Source organism: Perna viridis, chromosome 13, assembly GCF_037379345.1.
Source record: "Perna viridis isolate PV_CMFRI_1.1 ecotype Kerala chromosome 13, ASM3737934v1, whole genome shotgun sequence".
In the NCBI taxonomy this organism is placed as follows: domain Eukaryota; kingdom Metazoa; phylum Mollusca; class Bivalvia; order Mytilida; family Mytilidae; genus Perna; species Perna viridis.
This window is the reverse complement of record NC_142457.1, coordinates 8,449,707-8,459,230: the sequence shown is the minus strand read 5'-3', so window position 1 is coordinate 8,459,230 and position 9,524 is coordinate 8,449,707. Positions and strand designations below refer to the sequence as shown.

The window sequence follows — 9,524 nt, the reverse complement described above, 5'->3', positions numbered from 1 at the left end:
ATCCATATATATTCGACATTTAAGGACGTACACCTGGGGTAAGAGACACAACTCTTAGAAATCACTAGAACGTTTTCAGCATTTTATATCAATCTCATGCAAACATCAAAGTAACTTGGACTGATTTCATTCCGTTTCAAAGGAAAGCTTGTTTAGCATTGGTGAGAATGAACATGATACAAACTTATCACTGATTTCATGAGTTATTGTCACTTACCTTTGGTCTACCTCCTTAATTCATTAAGGTATTTAATTTTGATTTTTTCTTACTTAAAATTTATACAATGTTACTGTTAACTAAATTCCATTTGTAAGAAGTTATCATGAAAGATGATACTAGCAATCACAAGGCACTGATCCGAAAATATATGTTCAGTATATAAATATTGTTTGACTTCATTGACCACTTTTTTTTTCTATATCATACAGAAATCGATAAAGTTTAACAAGATTTTGGTGTGTTTTGCCTTTTGACATATTTATAATCCTTTGAATCTACTATTAGCAATTGTAGGTGTAAACGCATTCATTGTTTTTAATTAAAAGATGAAAAAAGGTCTTTTACAATACACATTGCCCAACATATTGTGTTTTATAATATTCCTTTTCAAAAAACCGTAGGCAATCTGATTTCTGTAATTTTCTTTTGTCTTGTTTCACCCACTGCCCGATTTTAACAATTAGTTTCGAAATTGTGTTATCATCAAAACTGCTGGGACATTCCTTCCTAAACACAAAGTATACTTATTTTGATAAAGTCGACATGAATAACCATACTACAAATATTGTTTATGACCTAACATTCGGCCTCTATGTACATGTAATGGTTCACAAGTCAGTTGAGGTTTGTCGATTTCATTTATTGATTTATGTGGGAATACTTCCACTTACAAGATAATGATTTATTTAATTTTCAGAACTCAATACACGCAATTTTGAAATCATTTTGTGCTCTTGCGAAATGATCGTAGTTACTTTATAACTCTGTACAATTAGTTATCCTTTGTATTATGATGTAATTTTAATGACAATTACAGTGTAAGTTACAACGGTTTTATGATTTATGCAACTGGCTTTTGACCCCAATTACAATCCAGAACCCGATCACGACAACAACTAATACTGCCTCAAAAGTCCAAACTTACAGTAGAATTCATTTTACTATGAAAAATCGATGAATTACCGCTGTCTGCAGAATCATTTTATTTATCCCATTGTATCATTTGATTTAGACTCGTTAGCTATATATTTTTCAGACAAAAGATATTACATGTGTATGTAAACAAATAAATCGAATCCTTGAGTTCTAAGATTGTGCTGTTTTTTTTTTTTTTGTTTTTTTTTGTTTTTTTGTTTTTTTTTTTGTTTTTTTTTTTAATTTTAATAAATAATACTATCTAAAGTAAATTTTCGATTTTTTAAGTCCAATAACATCAATAATTTGAATGCAACAGCATTTTGATACTTCAAAAATATGGTTTAAAACTTTGAGGAAGTTCAAAAGTGAATTCGACTGACATCGTGAAAAAATAAATGTTAGGTGCTTAATGCGGGGAACAGTAAAGTGAGCAGATTTTATTTCGCCACTTTTGCATAATGGGAATGTACAAGACCAGACATGGAAAACAGACATACACAACAACGTAACTTAAATCATACATACAAGAGAGCAAAAGCAATGGGCAACTCGGACTCCACTAAAAACTGGGAGCATGAGTTGGGTGCACAGGTAGGGTAAGCGTCCTTGCATCTTACAAAATGATTCCTTTATGAAACACAAAAATCAATACAAACAACTAATGTATGGATATAACTAATGTAACGGTTAATAAATATTTGTTCGGCGTGCAGAGTTTTCTCTACTCTATATGTGTATATATGAGTAGAAAACGTGTCTATATTGTGTAATATACACGGTTATTATCGATTAAATACCTGAGTTATTCATACTTTTGTTCAGACTCCTATGTACATGAAATTGCTTAAGTTAGTGTAATATTTTATTTAAGGATATTGTAAAGGATATAATGATTTTATGTTTTAAGTTTTTTTTCCAAAAAAGTATTTCTAGTAATAAAACGTTATGGAGTTTTATTTTGTCTATTCGTTTTACTTATTCCAAAGTAAAAAATTAAAAAAAATAAACATATGCTTCTTGCATCTGAAATCTGCAATGTTTTGTCTGATGATTTTGTAATAATGACTTTATGCAGCAAACGATACTGATATCTTACAGGCACAGCTTGTGTCGAAATTAGAAACATTTGTCTTGATTTGTTATTGTTGAATTATTTAAGTAGGAGCTTTAACGACTAAATAAGCCAATCAGATTGACAAAAAATGTATAATTGCTTTAGTTTTTCTTTAATGTAGTCCCAAAATAAAATCAAATATCCGAGGTTAATAAATTCTATATAATCTATATACTAAAATATCTATTAAGTGCTAAAATATGGATTTTGTAATTCTGATATCGTCTAAGCATTTCGTTTATCAAGTTGATCCAACATCTTCAACACAAACAATTGACATTGTTCACGCCAATTACCGTTATCATTGCCAACGATTCCACCAGAGCTAACGCAGTCTCGTACACATGTCTTTTTATCTTCATTACAAATCCGCTTACATTGGTTATGGTCGTTTTTAGGCTGTTCTTGCCACCTTTCCGTACACATTTTGCGTTCCTTTTTACATTCTTTTTCACATTTTTGTTTGTTTCCCTCCACCTCAGTTATACATAGAACCGTTATTACTAATACAAGTATGAAAAGTTTGCTCTGTGAAATATAAAAGGGAACACATTAATACGATATCTTAAAATATCATTTAAGGGTACTGTTTTAAACGGAATGTATGAATAACAAGATTTACCCTTATTTTCAAACTTTTAAAATAGTCTAAATTGAAGATAAAAATAAGATGTCATTGATATAGAAAACGGAGTTCACAATTTCATTAAGCATTCTAACGAGCTTTAAAATGCTAACATATGGTCCGTGTACATGTAAAATAATCATCAAAACGTAAAACACTAAAAACCTTTGAATGTACTACATTATTATTTAGAGTTTATGAACCTTCAGAGTGGGTAACAATACGTATATGACTGAATTTAAAATGGTTTTTTTAAAGACACTTTCTACATGAACATGATCAAAATGAAGAACTACAAAAAAAAGATCAAATCAAAGCGAAATATCATTAAATTGTGAATGTTGTCTAGGGTTACTCACTTTATTTGAAATTTAGAGTGCTACTTTACTCATTAAAATCAAAAACTTATTTAGGTCTCAAAATTATAAAAGTCCACAGGAATTCCACACAGCGGTTCCTCACCCTCTCCTTTTGAACCGCTATACACTCCTGGATAAATTTCAAACTTCGTTTTACAATTGGATAACGGTGTGAAATATATTCACAGACACAAAAGCAATTAGATAACGAATTTCTAGTCAGTCTTCATTTAAACCCTTGTATTTTTATTATACATGTGTACATTTAAATTAGTTATTTTAACCTGACGCCCTTCCTAAATGATAAAATATAAAAAGTGAATTGTATTATTAATTCTACCTGAAATCGTATTTTTAGTTTTAAAATCCGGACATACGAGTATACATCTGTGAACATAAAGTGTAATTCTAAAGTATCAGATAAGTTCATGAAGTTCACCTAAAGTTTCGAGATTATGTTGTATCCAATCTCAACCTAGACAATGTACATGTACCTGGCATATCTAACAAGTTGTCTGCCATTGTATGACGAACACGAAATCGTGGTAATCAAGAGGGCTCATGATGTAATGTTTCATAAGAAAACTACAACAACAAAACAACATAATGAAAAAAAAACTTCAACCAAATCTTTCTTTTATTTTATGAAAATTTCCTCAAATAGATTTATTCAAACATGTGGGAAATCGGAAGTATACGGGGAAAATATAATAATGCTGATAAAGATAAAAAATGATAATATATAATAATAGCAATAAACGGAGTAAAACAATGTGTCATCGGCACTTTGTGATCAGAAACCTAGTAATAATGTTATCTTTTTTCGAAACGCGGAACAAATCACCACCCGTACGCATATTGCTTCATAACCTCAAAATTTCAGATAAGGAACATTGTTTTCGCACTAAAATTCGAATCTCGCCATAATCCGCGTATATAGACGTTATGCTGTGAAAATCAGACGCCACGGTAAAAACGATTTTAACACGTCTTGAAACCCACAAATTTAGATTTGGCATATCATGTTCAGCATCGAAACCACATTCCATCCAACATGGTAGCATTTTCCAATTTTGGCATGAAAATCAGTCGCTATAGCCACGGCGAGTTTAAAATATTCTTTAAATGTCAAAATTAAAATTGGTGTGTCGCCTTCACCTTAAAAGAAATTACATCCAAATCAGAGCATTTTGAATTTTTGATAAAAATCGGTTGCCTAAGCAATGAACGTCATAACGTTTAGGGTTTTTGCTTTGCATAATCTTATTTGCCATTTCAAACTTTAACACAGTACCAGTTTACAAGTTTCTGGGCACGTCTGTTTTCGGTTGCATGTCTTATATTTTAACATTTTTCCTTTTTTTTTTGCAGTCTTTTCAAAATAGTCGCCCTTTTTAGGTTTTAAACTATTATTTTTCAGATTGGTATAATGGGGATGGAATAATGTTTTTGTCGAATAGATCTTAATTTAGTTCGATTCACTGACGAAGAAGTCTGGCGTGTAGGATTTAATCTAGTGGAGGGTAGAAAATTATTAAAATATTGGTATGTTCTACAATAAACTGATTGCATTATGTCAGAATAAGTTAACGTTGTAAAGTTATGCAAAGTCTTTTCAAGGGTTTGGTTATCTAAAATTACTTCAAATATATTTACCCGACTGCATGCTTTGATTGTAATCATATCAATATCAATGTGAAAGTTGTTGTGAAAATTTGCCCTAAATTTTCTAAAAATTCGTCCTCATAAGTCCATTGAAAGAAAGATGGAAGATGACAGAAAAAAATAATAAGAGTTTTAATACAACGAAGTAACAACAATAAGCTGAAGTGATGGTGACTTAATTATAATAATTTAAAACACGGGAGTTAAAAAATCAACGACACTTAATGATCGGTGACTTTCAAACACAACGATTACAGTCTTTCTAAAGTTAATGTCTTAACAAATAACAAGGCCTATTTAGGCTTAATTTTGCATTGAATACCGTTAAGAGGATTTCGTCCTCTATTATGTGGTAATGGTTTTTGAGAATAGAGGTTTTGAATTTTGAGGTTATCAAATTGAGGTTTCATTTTTCTATTCGAAAATTAAGACTGTACGTAAGAAGAACCGGGAAACTTTTCAAAGAGTAATCAAGGAAACCAATGTTATAGCGGTAATAAAAAAAATGTAATCCAGGGACAAAGACCAGACATGGAAAACAGACATACACAACAAAGAACATACAGTAACTAAAATCATACATACAAAGTAACAAAAGTAAATGAGCAACTCGGACTCCACTAAAAACTGGGAGCATGGACCAGGTGCACCGGTAGGGTAAGCGTTCTGTGCTTTTTTAAGAAACACCCGCCGAGTTGCTCATAAAAAGTCAAGTCCGGGGTAGACAAACGAGGAAAGGAAAACTATGACCCGTTGAATAAATCAGTTTTCATGGTGCTGACTTGTATTCTATATCAGAAAAAATCTAGTTTAAATGGCGGAGAAAAATTAACCATGTAAGATAAAAACGAATTGAGAAAGCAAGGATTCTTTTGAGGATTGCTTGTATTGTTTTCAATTATCTTGCAAAATTGCAAGATTAATTGTTGAACACCATTAGTACTTTATATTAAATGTAACGATAATATATGGTGTATATTTTACAACAACCAAACAGAAATGAAAACTGCAGCCCACGGTCACCCATTAGTACTTAATGAACGACGAGGAAACCCTCATACCACATGGCCGGCTACATCTGATATATAAATCAACGTATTATAAATGCGTAGTCTATGCATGACTACACACTGTTTTTTTTTTTTTGTTTTTTTTTTTTGTTTTTTTTTTTTTGGTTTTTTTGTATATTTTGCATTACTGTAGCCCTATATTGACGAATATTAGAATTTCGCTTCTCTCGTGCGTTAAAAGGAACGCTCATATCGTGCTTATTTTTTGTATTTAAGAATCACTGGGTCGATATCACTGCTGGTGGACCTGAAGTCCCCGATGGTATTCATCAACCCAGTAGTAAGACTTGTCTTACCCCGAATAATATCATATTTTATTTACGCTATTTATGAAATCTTGCAGTATTCCAAATTTTAAAATTCGTAAAACCACGAGGCTTCATTCCTTGCATTGTATATGGTAGAACTTCTCGGTGATGGATTTGGCTTCCTTTTTCGATAGTTTTGGTTATGAGTACTTCTTGTATACAATTAATATTTCGTTTATGATCTTCCTACACATTTGATTTTTGAATATTGTCTGTTTCTCATTGGCAATCATACCACATCTCCTAATTTTCCTCGATAATAACTGATCTTTGGATTACACGAACACAAACAGACACAAACATCTATAGATTTTTTATCAATGAATTACACTGATTTTACACCTTAAGTATTTTTTGTCGTTGATCGTCAGGTAAAAGATATTTTCATTTATGTAAATCGAACATCGCAGTATTTCAGTTAACTGATTATATCCCAATTGAATAAGAGATTAGATATACGTTAAAAAAAACTATACTTTTTTATACTTTATTGTCAATCGACATCTTTAAATCGGCTCTACTAATCACCGCAGCCAAGACAACAGCATTGTCTCCATCTGCATGTACTCCCACCTGGTGAGCAGCCATGGGAAGTACAAACTGTTGGACATCTACCTACATTTGAACAACCAGCGTACCAATAACACGTGTATTGCCCTTCTACGAGGTTTATGCCTGAAAATTAAAAACAAATGCTTGAATTTTCTGTAAATGCCATGTTCTTTGCAAAATAAAACTGTATTTGGGAGATGCTAATTCTTCATGGATATTAGTGCAATGTCATAATATTTAATCGGTTTGGTTAATTACCATTAACGGATTGCATTTGGTTTTAATTTCAACAGCAAAAACGTATACATACCAGAAATGGCTAACACCAGAACACAAAATGAAAATAGTGCGCACTTCATTTTGCTTCGGATAGAAACTTTTCCTATAAAAAAAATAAAACATGTAAATGAAGCAATATGTTGCATCAATACTTTTGGGCAGAATGATCACGAGTATCCATCATCACAGGTGCTTCTTAGAAAATCGTGTCGGTGAGTAATTGTGGTCAATAAGAAATTGGTCTTTCTAAAAGACAAATACATTTAAATGATAACATTATTGATGTTCAAAAAGCTATAATATCACAAAATGATATCGATTGTGTTCAACAACTTAATCGTTTGCACATTCAGTAAAGTATAATCTAAATAAGGGCTAGAAATCAACTATGTCATTTTTCAAAATGTTTTAATGTGATATTGAGTTTCAACGTAATGTTAAATCTAAAGACTAAACATATCATTATCAAAACACAGAATGCAAATGCATGTACAACTCCTCTGAATATATCATTCGAAGTTTTCTGACTTGTACTAGGACACATATGCAAAGCCATAGTTTAATTAAAATAGCACAAGAATTCTTCTACATAGTACAAGAAGGGACTGCTCTTGAATTCATAAACAATTGCCAATGTGATAATTCGAGCAATACTTTACAAAAGAAAGCAAACAACGATAAAATAATTTGTCACTAAAAACAGGTTCAGTGATAGCGAAACAATGTAATGTCATTGATCCAGATCAGATATCTCTTATTCAATTATCGTTTCGAGTTTCCAAATGGTTCTAGAAACCCAATTTTAATTGTCTCGGTATGTTTTTATTTCATGATACAAATACATATACATCTATACTATTTTTATAAATTAATCAAACGAAATTAGAAATAATTTTTAAATTAGAAATTAAAATAAGAATTTGACACACGACATAGTATAATATGGCATCTGAATACATGTCTATTACAATTTAGCGTCCCTATCATTTTTATTCGAAGTGTGATTTACCCAACTGGTGCACCTGGTCCTTGCTCCCAGTTTTTAGTGGAGTCCGAGTTGCTCATTTACTTTTGTTGCTTTGTATGTATGAATTTAGTTACTTCATGTTCTTTGTTGTGTATGACTGTTTATCATGTCTGGTCCTTGTCCCTGGATTACATTCTTTTGATTACCGCTATAACCTTGGTTCCCTTGATTACTCTTAAACACTATTTTAAACTACTGCTGGTTTGTATGACTGTCTGTCCATCAGTCTGTGGTTAAATGTTTTTCTTGGAAGAAATAAAATACCATTCGATTTGTTTTCTTTATTTCCTGTTTTACACCTTAATGTTAAATTGGGTTTTATACTCGAAAATGTGGCTACCATATGCTTCCTAATCCATTTATTGTTCCTCGCAACAATAATTTTAACAAATTTCAATTGATATTTTCCGAATGAATATACGATCAAATGATTAAATTATATATTTTTATATATTTTTCTATTGTATTTTAGTCCAAATTAAAAGTTTTCTTGCATAATAAATGATAGTTTCATGACATACAATAATAGCTGAATGATAACAGATTTCCCAAATGGAAAAATAACCTAATATCTATAATTATAGTTTGGATGAACAGAGTTTACAAAACTAATACATTCGTGTTGACTGGCTTGAAAAATATACCAAAGAGATGTATTTCAAAAATACAGATAATCAAATCAACTCTGGCAAATTATATGGCAAAACACGCCTAACACATTTTCTGAGTTATTGAAACCAACTAAACATGTATTTTGTTACTTGCCGAGACGTTTGTATTAGAAAACTGGAATTTGCCAGCTTAGATTTACCTCAATATCATATGAGTCCCAAATAATATATTCTTTACTATCAATAAATTAAAACATTACGAAAATAGCAGGGTGAATATTGCTTAAACAAACCTGTTCATTTATGATAAAATTCGTCACATTACATGTTTAAATATCAGTAGCAATAATATGCCTACCTTTATTTTCTGCCAAAGTTGATAACGTGGAGGAAATGTTGGCCTATTTATACCAGATTGTCGAGAGAAAAAATACTTGAAAGAAGTAAACACGACAAAAATATATCAATTTCATCTCTCATTACATAATTCATTTCTTATCATGTGAAAAGGATTTGCATAATGAACTGTGGACACGTACAATAAACATTTTTTTTTAATTTTTATTTTATTTTATTTTGTTATGTTTAAGACGATTTGATTACCATAAGGTATATTTAAATAATCGAATGACATTGAAAAAAAATCATACATGTGTAATGACATATGCAAGATGAAATTCTTACAGTAACGTGGACTTTTATGATGGTCATGATTGGATTGTAGTGTGAAAAATTATCATTATGTTAAATATTTAATTTTTACTCTTTATAAAATG

At 30.9% G+C, this 9,524-nt stretch overlaps 1 long non-coding RNA gene across 1 annotated transcript; it reads right to left on the bottom strand.

The window, feature by feature from the left end:
* Positions 1-6,752: 6,752 nt before the first annotated feature.
* LOC148599457 (uncharacterized) lies at positions 6,753-9,194 on the bottom strand. The gene is made up of 3 exons (XR_015917848.1): positions 9,107-9,194; positions 7,142-7,213; positions 6,753-6,954 (listed from the first exon to the last, which is right to left on the bottom strand). It is a non-coding gene; the product is annotated as an uncharacterized LOC148599457 (long non-coding RNA).
* Positions 9,195-9,524: the final 330 nt, after the last annotated feature.